The sequence below is a fragment of the Canis lupus genome, chromosome 13 (assembly GCF_011100685.1).
Source record: "Canis lupus familiaris isolate Mischka breed German Shepherd chromosome 13, alternate assembly UU_Cfam_GSD_1.0, whole genome shotgun sequence".
Classification (NCBI taxonomy): Eukaryota; Metazoa; Chordata; class Mammalia; order Carnivora; family Canidae; genus Canis; species Canis lupus.
The window spans coordinates 51,005,257-51,022,723 of record NC_049234.1 but is presented as its reverse complement, the minus strand read 5'-3'; positions in this window follow the sequence as shown (position 1 = coordinate 51,022,723).

Sequence of the window (17,467 nt, the reverse complement as noted above, 5' to 3'; positions counted from 1 at the left end):
ACCTGCCTTTCCTGGGCTAAGTCCTACTCATTTAAGTTGCTACCAATCATTGGCAGAATAATGGCCTCCCAAATGTATCCAAAGCTTAACCCTGGAATCTGTGACTATATTAAATTGCATGGTAATGAGAATATTGCAGAGGAAAATATGGCTTATAGCTGGCCTTGACATGGGAAGATGATCCTGGGTTATCTATATGGATGGGTTCAATGTAATCACAGGGGGAAAAAAAAAAAAAAAAGGAGTCAGAAGAGAGAGAAGGATAAGGATGGCAGCATGAGACCAGTGTGACAACCACAGCTGCTGCCTTTAAATTGGAGGAAGACAGGCACAAACTAGAGAACATGGTGACCTCTAGAAGCAGGAAAAGTCAAGGAAGCAAATTCTTCCCCTAGAAGGAGTGCATACAGAAATCTTGATTTTAGCACATTGAGACCCATTTTGGGCATTTGATTTCCAGAAATAAAAGATAATAAATTTGTATTATTTTAAACTAGTAAGTTTGACAATAATAATACAACATTTTTCTTAAATAGCCTTAAATGGTACCTTTTAAATTGAGCAAATATTGTTTAGTAGAATGTGTTACCTGAGAATGTATGCTCAGTGAAGACAGGGATTATGTATATTATATCCTAGTAGTATTTTCAATACTTAGCATAGAACTTGACTCAATAAGTGCTTGATAAATATGTATCAGGTAAGATGGATTTTTATGGATTTTTTAAAGATTTTATTTATTTATTTATTTATTTATTTATTTATTTATTTATTTATCTATCTATCTATCTAAGAGATTGCAAGAGTGAGAGAGCACAAACAGGAGGAGCAGCAGGAGAAGCCAGCTCCCCGCCAAGCAGGGAGCCAGATATGAGGCTCACTACCAGGACCCTGGGATTATAACCTGCACCAAAGGCAGATGTTTAACCAACTGTGCCACCCATGCACCCGAAGTGCATTTTTATTTTTTATTTTATTTTTTTAAGATTTTATTTATTTATTCATGAGAGACACATACACAGAGAGAGAGAGAGAGACAGAGAGACAGAGACACAGGGAGAGGGAGAAGCAGGCTCCCACAGGCGACCTGATGTGGGACTCAATCCCCAAACTGGGATCACACCCAGTGTGAGCCAAAGGCAGATGTTCAACCGCTGAGCCATCCAGGCATCCCTCAAAGATGTATTTTTAAATGAGAAACTGACTAAGGTTTGCTCTTCTGTGGCTAAGGACTAATAATAATAAAAAAAAATGTTGATTTCCTTATTTAACATGCTTTGAGAAAAGGATCCCAGGAAAGTGAGAATAGTTTGCCAGAGAAGCAAAAATACTTTGCCCAGGAGAATACCATTAGTACTAGGACTCCTCCTTAACTTCCTTGTAAATATTTCTTCTCTCTTTTGAAGGTACAGTATCTATTGTCCCTCAATCTGAATTCTAATTCATATGAATTTACCTGAATCAAGCTTTTACTTTTAGGAGTTTTCAAATAGTCCTAAATATAGTTAGGGCTCTAATCCAACAGAACTGGAATCAGATAAATTCAAATTCTATTAGTTAATCTGATAGAAAAGGAAGAAACACCTGAGATCTCTTTTCCCATGCATGCACAGAAGAAAGGCCATGTGAGGACACAGAAAGAAGGCAGCCATCGATAAGCCAGGAAAAGGTCTTACCAGGAACCAACCAACCCTGATGGTATCTTTATCTTGGACTTTTGGCCTACAAAATTATGAAAAAATAAATTTAATTTCTGTTGTTTAAGCCATTCAAATATGTGTGTGTGTGTGTTCTTGAATATATGTATAGAATAGTTATTTATAAATCTGTTGTTGGTATAATAAAATAATTTAATATTTCATAATATTTAATATCAGTATTGCTTTCTGATAGATAGTTGCATGTTCAAGAATACATAGTTAAAAAGTACAACATGAGGAGAAAGAACTTACTTCTTTCCTTATGCTTAAACACAAAAAGGAGGGGCACCTGGGTAGCTCAGTGGGTTAAGCCTCTGCCTTCTGTTGAGGTCATGATCCCCGAGGTCCTTGAATCCAGCTCCTTGTTGGGCTCCCTGCTTAGCGGGGAGCCTGCTTCTCCCTCTCCCTCCTCCTACTCGATCTCACATTCTCTCTCTCTCTCACTGTCTCTCAAATAAATAAAATCTTTAAAAGACCAAAGAAAAGAAAAAAGGAATTAGGTGTCTGGGAATGATTCAAAACACTAATACTTCAAGTTACAGAAGGATATTTAGGAAGTATCCAGTCATTTTAAAAAAAATTATCAAATGCCATAAATCATGATTCTATGAAGCCCTGTCATAGTTCAGGTTGCCAACAGACTGACAACTCTACATGAAGAATTGGTTCCAAACTTTCTGAACATAACCAAATTCCTAGGAAATATGAGTAAATATCAAGAGAAGTGGCTGCTTTGTTGGCAGATTTACTGGGACATCAACCAAATCAATTCAGCAAAGGAGGCTTAAAATTACTTCCAGCAAGTAATCCTTGCATCTGTTTCTTAGGAAGCTATATTCTGTTATTTTTGCTTATTGAAATTATTTTCAGTCTGTGGGCTTCAATAAATTGTGTTGATTCCAAATAAAGTTTTCAATATATTTATTACTAACCTCTACACTATAATGACCACTAGCCAATTTACCAACACCTGTTAGTTTTTTTAATGTAAAAAGAAGAGTACAGAAACATTAATTGCACAATTAATAGCCTTGTATTCTTCTTGATATTTTCATTAGCCATTTAAATAAAAAATGTATTAATATGCAAAAATACCTTTGTTAATCAGGCCAGATACTAAAAGGACAATAAGAAAATATGTTCTGTTATACTACCTAGGTGTATTAATTTAATAAACATGTTTGAGCATTTATTATATATTCTTCTACTGGAGTCCTAGAGGAACTTATAAACAAACAAATCTATTTGATACAATGGAGTAGTAGCCACAATAAATGAATACAAATACAAGTCCATCAAAACACATAAAAGAAAAATAATTCCCTAGGGAGGGGAGCACTTTAAATAAGGGGAATTGAGCTAAATCTTAAAGATGATGTATAAAAGAGCCTACTGTCTGTTTGAGTATGACAGAGAAAATATATTTACTTGTAGTGTTTGTTACAAAGTAAGTTACAAGATCCAAAAGTCTAAAGTTTTTTTTTTTTTTTTTTTTTTTTTTTACAGATTTTATTTATTTGAGAGAGAGACAGAGATAGCAAGAGAGAGCACTAGTTAGGAAGAGAGGAAGAAGCAGGCTTCTAGCAGAGTAGGATTCCAGGATCAAGACCTGAGCAGAAGACAGATACTTAATCGACTGAGATGCCCAGGTGCCCCCTAAAGATTTTTCAGTAACAGAAGCACGTCTACTGTATAAATAGGATAGTACTTTACTACTATAGTGCTTGCAAACCACTGGAGTAGGACCTGAAGGACTTCATATGTGTGATTTATGCCATGGGGCCTGGGCCAAGTTTGCCATCATCTGGTGATAGACTTCCTAGGCTAGGGGAACAAGCTTTGGGCACAGATGGACTTTCAGGCCATCATGAGCTGTTGGAGCTATGTACTGTGAAGAGGTCATGGCTGAGGAACTATCCCACTGGGAGTAGTACACCTAACCAAGGTGGAGCTCTAAAGGGCTGCCCAAAGGTCCTGATTCCCTGCTCCCCCACTTTGTGGAGGTGACCTCTTCCCACTCCAAAGTTCCCTCTGTGGCTTGCCTTCTTGGGGCAGCCACTGATGCCACCACACCTGCCCTTTGCCTGCCTTAACCAAGTGATCTTCCCGAAACCCTGAATGGCATTTCCCTCTCTCCCTCCCAAACTTATCTCTCCTTGGCTGCAGACCCCAGGCACCTACTCTCTAGACATCATCCCAAAGCCTCCACCATGCCCTAGCGTGCTGACATGGCAAGGTAAGCAGCAGCCTGCCCACTTGCCTACTGACCCAGGGCTCTACTGGTCATGGTGCCCCTGGCTTCCTATCTTACTGGCTTCAGGTTGGAAACGCTCATACACCCTGCTCCTCTTTTCCCAATCTGTATTCATATCCACTCTGACCCTGTCCCTGCTGATAGATTCCTGTTCACAGGGTACCAACTGAAAAAAAGAAAATGATCCATCCATACATATTAGTATATATAAATATATATATATTATATATATTAGTATATATAATATATAGCATATATAATATATATTAGTATATATAATATATTAGTATATATAATATATGTATAATTTTACATGTCTATATAAAATGAGTAAATTTTACATTTTTAAGCAAGAAGTTTTTCTGCTAAAGTGCACATGGTTTATAATGAGATTAGTTTGTAGTGACTTCTACTACTAGTTAGGATGTAGAAATTAAACTTGTAAGAGACCATTACTCCCACCATAAACACTGTGAACAAGCCAGATAAACCACAAAATCTTCAGGTTGTTTCTGGTTTTGGTGGAGGTGGTGGCAGTGTTTTTTGATTGTTTGCTTTCCTTTGCTTTATTTTCTTACCGTATTAAGAAAGCTAATGTGTAGCAGGCAGCCTTTGAGATAGTAGTCACTATGATGCCTTTGTTATTGATTTTCTCTGAGTGCACATCAGGTCTTTTTCTGACTGCAAGACAGTAGCCCTGTGAATGCTATGCATGGGTTAAGGAAGCTAACAAGGGTCCCTTTAGCTACTCCAGACCTTCACTGGGTACTTTGGAGACGCACTCCAAGGCTGAAGAGTGAAAGGACAGTTGGAGATTTTCCAATGTCCAAGAAGCTTGGGACAGGGCAGAAGAAAAACCCTAGCCAACTATCAAACAAAAAATATCCCCAGAGAAAAAAGGCTGGCATCCAGGCTGTAAAGAAAAGAGAGACCACTCACATTTGGGAAAACTAGAGGTAGTTTTGTAAAATACAAAGGGATTGCTAGAATCTCTCTAGCACTCAGAGAGCAAGCATTGCTGAAGGAAAATCTAGACTGTGTCCTCAAAATATTTGAAGATGATAGTGAACCAACTAAGTTTGTAACCAAGCCCACATACAATTCAACCACAGACTCAATCTCCACTCACAACAAACACTAATGGCCTTGTAGAAGGTAAGGTTTCCGCTTTTCTTGGGATAAGTATTATTTACTTTAGTCTCTATTTTTGTATACAATGAGTGTCATATAACCAAAAGTTTTGAGAAATTTGAAAGAGCAGATATATGTGATCCATAACCAAAAGTGTAAAAAAAAAAAAAAAAAAAAAAGCAAGCCCGCAGGTGGCCAAATATTGAAATTAAAGAAAGACATTATTTTTTTGTAATAGGTACATTAAAGAATCTAATAGAAAAATGAATCACATATATAAGGAGTTAGTGACTTTCCAAAAGAAAATGTAAGGAAAAAGGAAAAAATGAAAATGCTAAAAATAAAAAGTATGTATAATATTAATCTTAAAGCTGACTTGACACAAAGAAAAAAAAATGAGTAAAGATGAAACAGGCCAAAAGGAGTTTTCAAATGGAAACACACACGAAAAACAAAAAAACAAAACAAAACAAAAAACACCTAAAAAGTTCAAACAACATATCTGAGATCTGCAGTATAATATCAAATGGCCAGGCAGCCCAGGTGGCTCAGAGGTTTAGCACTGCCTTCAGCCCAGGGTGTGATCCTGGGGACCCGGGATCGAGTCCCACATAGGGCTCCCTGTATGGAGCCTGCTTCTCCCTCTGCCTTGTGTCTCTGCCTCTCTTTCTCAGTGTCTCTCATGCATGAATAAATAAAATCTTAATAATAATAATAATAATAATAATAATAATAATATCAAATGACCTAAGATGAAAGATTCTGTGGCTTATCTGATTTGAAATTGGATCTCAAGAAGGAAGGGAAAAGAATAGGTGAGAGAAATGATATGGAGGGATAATGGCCAAAAACTTTCCTAAAATTAATGAAAGGCTTCAATCTCAAAACCTAAAAGATTCAGTGAAACGCAAAGGAAAATACAAAGAAAACACCAAGGCACACAATAGTCAAACTGCTGAAAAACCTAAGAAAGAAAAAAATTTTTTAAAGCATCCAGAGGAAAATGCCTATTTTATATAGAGGAATACACCAGTAGGAATTTTGATTGACTTCTCGACTGAAACAACAGACTTCAGAAGACAATTGAAATGATTACCTTTAAAGTCCCGCAAAAAAATTAGGCTATTAAAATATTGCTTCTTTATAATTAGATTGTTAAATCACTGCTTTATTTTCTGAGGATTTTTCTTACCTAAAATAATAGATATTTTACAGTGCAGGGAAATCTTGAAGTTGGACTTGACAATAAGAAGAAATTCATGGAAAATGAGTATGATTATCATGGTAATCTCTATGTTGTCCTTGAACCTGTGAACTTAGACGAGGCACTTAACAGTATCCTGAAGAATTGAGAGAGGTCAGGAAAAAATCCAAAAGCCCAGGTAAAAAAGTAAAAGACAAAAATTAATAGTTTGGGGGAATCTCCCTCACAACCAGGCAATGGCATCAGTAATTAAACATAAAGACTCAAGAACCTCTGTATCTGTATGTGCCTATGGGTATTCTGCTTTATAGAACTATGATGAGTTAATTCAAGTGCCCTTTACCTTCTGAATTAGGTCATTAATTAAACAAAACAAACAAAAATAATATTTTCCCAGTGTCTGTAGAAGTCTTTTCAATAATCAACATGGCTTTAATCAAAACATTTAGTAGTTGAATCTTAAAAGACTACTGCTCCATTTGGACATCTTTGTTTTCTAATTTACTTATTACTCTAGTATCATTTAAGGAAAATATTTTAGAATCCTCTATTACTTATCTTTACTGAGAAAATAGTAAGTGGCACAGATTCCCTCCATCACTCTCCCCCCTTCAATGGAGTATCTTTTGCAGTTGTCTTGACCCTTTCCATTATACATTAGACATGAATGAGGGAGACAATGTCTCTTTTTAGAGGTTGAAATTATCTTCAAACTTTGAAGCAAGTTGATATAACCTTTCGAGTATAAGAGATGAGTTTTTACATGTTGAAGGGATAAAATCTTTTGGGGCAAGGAATGTGAAATATTTTTGTCAGGGTACAGATGTTGGTAAGCAGTCCCCCAAACTGGCTGTCATATATTTCTTCCCTCTTATATGCTCATGCCACTCTCTAAGCAAGTGATAGAATTTATTTTGCTGTTACTAATATTTTCCATTCTCCTGAAGCTCTGGTATGTCTCCGCATGACACTTCTTTCTTTAGTTTTTTTTTAGTCATTATGGATTATTTACACTAATATTGATTATTTAAAAGACTGTATTAAAATATGACTTGTCTTTGTTACTGAGGTGTTTGCAACTTCTTTAAATTTTGTACCTGTGGTGAATACATCATTTGCCTTACCCTAGTTCTGTATGTGTGAGACTGTAGAGAGTGGTCAAAACACAACAAACCTACTAGAATATAAGCTCTATAAAGACAGTTTCAAATATGTTTTGTATATTACCTTATCTGTGATGCCAAAAATAAGGGCTAATACATGGAATGTACTGGATAAATTTTTGTCTAATAGAAGTGTCTTAAGATTAGCTATTTTTTTCCAATTGAAATGAACAATTGTTGAGATTTTTTAAGTAAAGAGGTGATGTGATCCAACCACAAATGACATTCTTTATGGAAATGAGGTTTCACAGAACCTTAGTTTTTTTTTGTTTTGTTTTTTTTTTTTTTTTCTGGAAAAGGGATGAAGGGGAGTGGCCCTCTTATTCTTCTGGGATCACTGGTGTTCTTACTATGGCAGTTCCTTTTCTTTCTCTCTTCCCTGAACTAAGAATTCCCTACATGTTACCTTAAATAATTCTTTATCTTAAATTATCCTGATCCTTCATCTTGTAAATCCCTGGAAGGTGCTACTTGCTGACATTTGAAAAACAAACACACCACTAAGCTATTAACATTCCTTTTTCTAGTATCATTTTTACAAGACTCCATTTTTAAAAGACTCTGTAAAAGGAATGCATGTGCCTAATTATTAGTAACAAATGTGTGTATTTAGCAAATTGAAAATGCAGTAATTTCTTAGACTTCCAAATGCTAATGAATTAATGAAAAAAATCCAAAGCTGAATTCCTTACTGCTCTTTCTGTACATTTTATAGAATTCTATTATAGAGTGTGAATCAATTGAGAAAGCAATTCAAGTCAGAAATGCTAGCTTATTCATAGGAACATTATTAAATCAATTAACTTACTAATGGCATATGCCAGTTCATTTTAGGAAGGCTCAGTAGCAATAAAATTAAAGTACAGTCATAAATTTTTCTTTGTTCCAGGTATTGCAGGAAGAAAAATACTAAAAATGTTTTCAACTTTGTCTTTAACATTAATCAGATTGTGATAAGAAGCTCAGAAACAAGTTATGCTATCAAATGGGAAATCTATTCTGAAGCATTTCCCATTAAGTGAAAATTATTTTTATGTAACCTTTTTTAATTGCTGAAAGTGCAATTACCTTCACACATTTACTCTCTGTTTAGGGACAAAATGAAATAAATCCACACTGCTACATTTTACCTCATGTTTCTTTGGACTGATTTTTCTGCACCAGTTTATCTCCAGTATTGTAATAGTCCTAGTTACTGTCTCTTAGGAAGACGGAACATAGTAGACAATCTTTGAGAGAAGTGAGATAAGAACAAATAACCAAACCCTCAGATGTGTTTACTTAAGATGTAATGAATCTGCCCTATGCTGGGTAGAAAATGTGAAAGATTTAAGAAATAGCTAACGCACAGTCTTCTCTTAGAAAAAACTGGCATTTTTTTTTCTGATGAATCAGAGCAATATGTTAAAATCATTAGAAAATAATATGCATTCTTGTTATAAAAAAAACTAAAGTAGAGCTCATCATGGACCATTAGAAATAAGGTAATTTCAAATGTTCACAAAATAACAAAAAGAGAGAAAGAATAAAACCAATTGGCAAATGATAAGAAAAATGGAGATTGCGTGAAAGAATGTTATATTTGGATTATATTTAGATAAACTTCTTTTTAAGTGTAGAAAGAAATCAAAGGTGTAGCTTTTTTTAAAAAAAAGAAAATTAACCAAGTATTTTTTAAAAATTGTCTTTCTATCCATCTTAACGAAAGTGTTGTCAGTGACATTGAAACAAAATTAAGAATAAGCACGAACATATCTCAATTCAAAAAATAGCTTGCATATATAATTTCTTACCATGCTGGCAATAGAAATAAGCTTAAATAAAATGTGAAATTTGTGCTTCATACTGAAAAAAAGAAAAAGTGATCATTTTCCAGCTCTCTTGTTGATTGTGTAGATGGCACTAGAAGTTAATAATATGTCTAAGATGAAATTTTCACATTTCAAATTACTGTTAAATCTTATTTTCAATGGGCTTCTATTTCAAAAGGTGTTTTTAATGTTTGTAGGATCATAAGAAAAACCACTGGGTCAATTTCGTCTGTTATATGTCTATGATTTATTTCCTTTTCCCAGAGTTTTGTTGTCTCACGTGTGGGCTGCTACATTCTAGCGATACATATTTTGTGCTAATTAGACTTGTAGAAAATGCCCCTGATCCAAATGCTATTCCAGATGATGTTACAATTTATTAAATTGGTGTCACCGAAATGTTTGAAACAGTGCTAAATTATAAAATATCCTGGTCCTCTAACTTTAATATTCTGGACGATCAAGCTTGGGAGGTTTTGAATGTCGTTGTTTGAGATATTCCAAATTATTTGAAATGCTTCAGATGAGAGGTATAATAGCTTTGCAGCACTCATGTTCCCATGGCAATCTGTGAGAAAACCAAGCCTTACTCTTTCTGTTAAAGCTAATTTAGCCCTTTGAATTAAAGAGCTATGTCCAACCTTCTAGCAACGGAGATGTCAGGAAACATGAACTTTGGAACTCTGTATCAGGATATGATTTTAAGAGGAAAAAGTTGATAAAATACCATTTGTGTAATTTATTTGATCTCCCATAACCATTCTGCGACAAGGGCATGCAAAAATGTCAAGACTAGAAATTTCAGTGTTTATTGTCTGCTGCAAGCCCAGGGAGGACTATATACCAAAATGATGAAATACTTTCCTAAGAAATCCAAGCACATTTCTCCCTAGTCTCAGAAGTTACATAATGCATTTCTTTGTTATAACTCAAGTGCTCAAATTAAATGTATGTTACTCAAGAAGCAGTGGTCTTTCTCAAAATTCTGAAAATTGGTAATATCCTCTAATGTGGCATATACTATTTCTACCATTAGATAAGATTATATCCCCTCCAAGACAAATTTCAGGGTATTTCTAGTCATGCTTTTTTTAAAAAAATTATTAACTTATACAGGCAGCATTCATTAAGAACTAAGCAAACCTCAAGCTTTGTGCTAGATTCTGGGGAAGATGGAAAGGTATAATACAATATTGTCCATGATTCTGAGAACTCAGTTAACTGGATGGAGAGAGAGACAGATGTGCAAACAGCACTGGTCCTACTGTATGTAAAGTCAATACTGAAATATTATGTGGTACAAAGTAGAGATAAGTTTTACATGCTTTGTGAATGCCAAAGAAAGAATGGTTAATTCTGTTAGATGGAGTAATAGTAATAGTAATAGTAATAGTAATAGTAATAGTAATAGTAATAGTAATCTACCTAAAGGTAGAAGAATATTTGAGCTGGAAGTTGGGAGATGAACAGGATTTTATGAATCAGAAAAGGGATGACCATCATAGTCAGCTGTATCTATATACACATAAAGAATGAGCCTTGTTGGTGTATAAAAGATTATCAGTGATGATAAAGTTGAGACTGTATTTGAAGGAAACTGTTGAGACTGAAAACTGAAAAAGCAGGCAGGACAAAGAAAGAACACATATACTTAGTTAAGGGGTTTGCTATTCATTTGATTAATGGTGACTGCACGGAGGTTTTAAGCAGAAAAATTATATGGCAAAAAATCTGTGTTTTTGACAAATTCTCAAAATACCATAGAGGAAAACTGACATAGGAAGAGATGGCTTGCAAAGAGGACAGATAAAATATGGCCTGAGAAATATATAAGTTCCTGAACATTAATGCAATAAAGATAAAGATAAGAACATGGATTCAAATGTTTGTTGGGAAACTGAAGGGAGTATAACCCTGGAAACAAAGAAAGAATTTGTAAGTACAGGAAATTTAGAAAATGGGGGAGAGAAAGGATAGTGAGATTAATTTGGGATAACTTAAGCTGGAAATGTCTTAGAGAAATATAAAAGTTATCCAGTAGACCAGAAGTCAGCTAATATTTTCTGTAAAGGACAAATAGTAATATTTTTGGTTTTGTGAGCCATATATACTCTTTTATTCTATCATGAAAGCAGTCATTAATAATAAGTATATGAATGGGTGTGTGATTGTGTTCCAATAAAATTTATTTACAAAAACAGACCCTTTGGTAATTTTTCACTGAACCCTACTGAAAACTGTTAAAAATATGTAACTTATGCAAAAATGTCATTGATATAAGTTGGGTTTCCTGGAAGCAAATGCTAAGAAGGGGGTGCTTGTAGAGGATTTATTGAGGAAGGCACTGTAGAATGACAAATGTGAAGAAGTAAGGAATGCAAGCTTGGGTGGAAGTAGATCTTCAACTTGTGCTGTGCTGATAAACAGAAAGAAAAAATCATTGATTTGTACCATTTGCTAATTTTTATGGTGTATCTAATCCTTTCAAACCACCATGATAAATTCACTGAATGCAGAATTGGGCGTGAAGCAAACAACTGGCCCTCAGGAGCCATTTGGAACTGGTTCTAGTACACCTTTGAACTGAACTGTAATGTAGTTGCGACAGAAGCCTCAGCAGATCCTAGAGTCTGGAGCTCAGACTCTGCAGTTACACCAAATTGAAGCGAGAAGATGAGGTCTTTAAACCACTACTGTCATTGAATATGAGCTGCCTGAGGAAAAGGCAAAAGAGATCCCTTTGGCTAAGGACGATTCATGGAGAAGAGTTAGCTGTGAAGCTCAAGGATGGAGTGTCTCAACAATGAAGATTACCTGTAATGAATACCATAATACCCGAAGATTGCCAGATAGTATGAATACCTTTGTGCAAAATTATATTGTATTCAAGTATTTCAAACAATACTTAGCTTCAAAAACAATAGCAAGTATAGCAGCAACTGTTTCTGTCATAAATCTACCATTTCACAGAATATTTTCCAAAAATTTTCATTGATTATCTTATTAGCCAATTATTTATTAGATAAAACGGGACATGAATAGATGAATCAATTTCTACACCACTTGGTACTGACAATGATAAGGTCAAATTAGCAATCACAATTAGCATAGCTTCCCTCCTTTGCTTAATTCAGTATGTTTCTTCTCATTAAGAATCCACCTTAACCATAGTAGGAGCTCTGCAGACAGACTAGCATTTGAAAATGTCCACATCTTATTTTCTGGCTTTGACAAAGTATCTTAACCTCTTGAGACCTGTTTTCCAAATTTATACGCTGAAAATACCATCTGTTTTGCTAATGTTTGATTTGATATTATATATAATCTATATATTTTAAAACTTTGTCCATCATCATTTTCCATGTGCTCAGTTCATGAATTCTATCACTTCCTCTAGCTACTGCCTTATTTTTGTCCCTTCTTTCACAGCCAATCTTCTAGAAACTGGTGTCTCACCAATGCTTCTTAAACTTTACTCTGTCGGGCAATCTTCTGGATATCTTGTTAAAATGCAGATTCTGATGCAGTAGCTGTGGATTCTGATGCAGTAGCTGTGTGGGGCTGAGATTCTACATTTCTAACAAGCTCCTAAGACAGGATGATACCATTGGTCCACAGATCACTGGTGGAATTTGTAAGAGTTACTCCTACGGAACTAAATGCCACTTCATCCCCAGGACTCTACAGCAGCTAATGAAACCATGACCAGTTGGTTTTACTGCAATTTAGGAGATTTTACCTTATCCCTATGAAACCATAAAAATGTATCTCATTTCTTTCCTTTTATCCTTTAATGTGCTTAATCTTTTCATCCTTTAACACTAAATTTAGACTCAACACCTCTGAGAAATATTCCACTCATAGGAACATGGTGCATGTTGTAAAATTAAAAGAAGAAACAAAAAGAATCCTATCCTTTTAAACCAGAAAACAATATATAATTCTATCTCTATTAAAGCATGATTTCTTTCTTTAATTTTTCAAGAAAAAATGTGAATAATGATAGTTAGCAAGTGCAATGTCAAGAAAGTTTAAAACATAGAGATGTTCTATTATCTGAGCAGGTAGGAGCCAGTGATGATCTGGAAAAAAGAGTGTTGGGGGGTGGGGAGTATCCTTACACCATACCAACCAGGATAGTTACTCTTTTTCTTTTCACACACACACACACATACACACACACACACACACACACACACACACACAAAGTCAGCTCATATAAGAATATGAGTAACACAAAGCCCAAACTAAATAAGATGAGTAGAACAGTTATTTAAGTATTCAACATAAAGAAAGAATTTGAGGTAAATGTCAAAGTGAAGTTTTCAAGGGGGCTTTGAGTTAGTAGGAGGAAACTAAAAGTAGACTGAGTTTATGACCTAATTAGACAAGAATGCAGGATCTTGATGGAACTGAAGTGATCATATGCAACAGGAATAGAAACAGCCTAGCTACAAGCAGAGCAGCAGGTAACAGATCCATTCTATATTTCAGGAAACTGAGGCACAAACAAGTTAAATAACTTAAAACTACACAACAAGCAAGCGGCAATGCTACCTTCTCATTCAAAAAATCTTATTCTAGAGCCTGCACTTTTAACTTAATTATATCCCAGACACACCTTTCTTGGAATTGGGGGCATACAAAAGATGGCAAAACATTTACGAGTCCTCATTCCCTTCAAATGTAAAAATCTTATATTTGGACATAATTTTCTTTCTGCTAAGATCTGGACAGAACTAAATTAAATATATGAAAGAAGGCTGCTAGAAGTGTAAACCTGGGAAATTTTAGTGACATCTATTTGTCCCAAAGTCAGATGCATACTTTTGAAATTAGAATCAACCAGAATCCTTTGATTACAGTTTAAGTGCCCTATATACATACACACACATATAAGCACACATTCATACAGACGTTCAAGGGACACACATACTTAACAAGTAAGGTGTCTTTCCCCAAATCATAAATATTAAAAAACGATAAGTTTAGGGTTTAATATTTAAAATGGCTACTCAGAAGCCATTAGTTGTAAAAATGACATTTACAAGACATTACTCTGAGCACTTCATTACTTGGGCCACATCCCGAAGCAATCCTTAATAATTTCTTTAATGGAATGAGCAGATCAGAACTGTAATGAACCTCTTCAACTTTTTTTAATAGATATTTTATTAGTTAAAATAGATATCTGCTTTTCTGTGCTTAAACCTCTTATTAAAACCCCACATCAGTCATTTTGGGTATTAAAAAATAAAAATAAAAACTAGCTTTCTTCATTTTGATCAACCAGATCTAAATGTATTTTTGAGCTAGTCAAATCTACTTTTGAGAACCTAATAGATATAGAAAGCAGAGCTAAAATTATTTCAAAATCCCAATATTTTTCTTTCTTCTACCATAGGGCTTATATACTTGTTATACTTATAAACGATTTGTTTGGGGTTTTTAAAAATATTTTATTTATTTATTCATGGGAGACACAAGACAGAGAGACAGAGAGAGAGGCAGAGACATAGGCAGAAGGAGAAGCAGGCTCCCTTTGAGAGCCAGATGCGGGACTGGCTCCCTGGAACCTGGGACCACACCCTGAGCTGAAGCCACCCAGGCGTCCCAATACTTATAAATGTTAGATCAGTCTCCCTTGGTTCTACTGGATACTAACTGGCACGATGACATTAGCACTGGTGGATCCCAGATCAAAGCATATATAAGGGCATCACTGTGTCCTCATCTAAGGACAGGATCTTGAGCTGACCCTTTTTTCTAAAATGTCTGCTAGAAATTAGTAAATTCACTGTTGTCAATCAAGTGATGTAGCAGATTTATAGTCTGTAAATTAGACGCATAAGCAATGTGGTAGAATTTTTATAGCCTAGAAACTATTGCAGAAAATGGAACAAAAAGATTTACAGCTATTAAACTGGCACAGTCTCTGGTATAGGGTGGCAAAAAAATACTGATGAAGTTTTCAGATTGAAATTATAAAATCTACAAGTAGGCAAGTCCTGAATTTGATTTTCTTTTTTAAGATTTTATTTATTTATTCATGAGAGAGAGAGAGAGAGAGAGAGAGAGGCAGAGACACAGGCAGAGGGAGAAGCAGGCTCCATGCAGGGAGCCCTATCTAGGACTCTATCCCAGGACTCCTAGGATCACACCTCTGAGCCGAAGGCAGGCGCTAAACCACTGGAGCCACCCAGAGATCCCCTGAATTTGATTTTCATAGATTTCCTAGCCACTCATAAAAAACTAAAATCTCTATTATGCAGTCATCTTTAAAAATGGACCTTCACAACCACATATATATGTGTTTGATATGTATACATCTAAACAAAATCAAATCACACCATATGTTAAAAATTATTATAGACACATTCTTTATATGGTATATAAGTTTGCAACATGAATCCTATAAAGCTTCTTTCGTTTTACTAAAATTTACTCACTAAAATGTGAGTATAGTCAGAGAGGAAAGGATGGAAAACATATACTAGGTTAGATTACTAAAATGTGAGTAGTGTAAGCAGAGAAAAAAGGAAAGAAGACATATATACAATTTTGTAGAGCTGACTTTTTTTTTCCAAACTGTTTACAAGCTCTACTTTTAAAATGCAAGGACATTTTCAAATACAACGTAGAATTGTAGTTCAATAAATGCTCGATAAGAACAATTCTCCATTAATAGTTCAGTCCTAGAGAATTGTGTTTTTACTATAAGCCACTTCAAATCCTTTTAGCAAAAGGTGAAATATAAACGTAGAAGTATATAAAATAAACAGAAGCACCATAATACTTGTTTATATTCCTTATTTAAATTACTACTGAATTCACTCTTTGCAGGAAAACAAAGAAATCTTACCTAAACGTAACTTTCACATAATACTGAGCTCCAGCTGCCCTGCTGCTGAGTCTTCCTTCCAATATAATGTTTTCTGCCTCTCTTTGACTCCCCTAACCATGCAAAATGTCAAATAACCTATGAGAAGTTGCATAATAAAGAACTGGAAGGGGGAGTATGATAACAAACACTATTTCAACTTTAAGTATAGGAGGAGAGTCAAAGTGCTATTACCCAATGCAAGAGGCCTTGAAATTGGTAGATTAATTAAAATCCACTTTAAATTGAAGACCAAAAGAAAAAAATAAAAGACACATTCCTAAGTTAAATATCTTATTATCATTAAAATATGAAAGTATATACTTGTTTGCTAAACTTTTGATACAGGGCCAATTGTTTTTTCGAGTGTAGATTTGATTGGAGTGTAGAATTACCTCTTAGGTCAACCGCACCCAAAATTTAACATCAGTTTACCATTTCTCAAATTGTATCAAGAACACAGATGCAGCAAAATATGAGTAGCATGGCTTTTAGAGTTGTAACATATTTTTAGAGTTGACTTACCCATATCTAATTCGACAGCACTTTCAAAAATATTCTTTCCTTCTTTCGTTTTGAGTCTTCTTGAAGTATTCAATTTAGTTTTCATGGCAACAGAAATCGGTTTCATTTTTGCACTCAGATTCCATCGATTTCTGTAATAGGTAATTGAATTTAGTAATTCAACTTAGTATCAATCAACTGGCATAGTGGGGGAAGAGACAAGGTTGACTGGTTAAGCACTGAACTCAAAGGGCAGAGACGGGGTGGGGGATAGAAGACTAGAAAGGAACCTTCTAGTCTTGAGCAATCAACTATGAATGCAATGAGAGGTCAGGATGCTTTTCAGAAGGACTTGTTGGCTCATCTGGTCAATCAGTAAAGTGTAGATAGCTTAAGATGGCTTCCAGTATAACTACGATTAAAATATAGTGGTGTCTTAAGATAAGTTCGGGGTGCTGCTAGGACTCAGACAATGGTCAGACCATTGACTACAAGAGGCATAAGAGGAAACCTAGAAATTTCCTGGTGGGAGAGGGTGGCATGGCCATAGAAGGTCCTCATAATGTAATGTCACATGTATCTTACCACAATTGAAATTTCTGTAACTTCTCATTCACCTAAGAGAAAATGACTGCTGCCAGCAGTTTCTGGGTTTAATCTCTCTCTCTCTCTCTTTTTTTTTAATCCTGGAAAATTAATTCTGAGACTTAAATATTTTGGTGCCACTTTCAAAATTCCAAAGAAGGACTTTCATTTATTAAGTGCCCTTCTTGGCACCAAACTATTTGGCTGGCTGCTCTTTGAAAGTATGTAGAAGTGG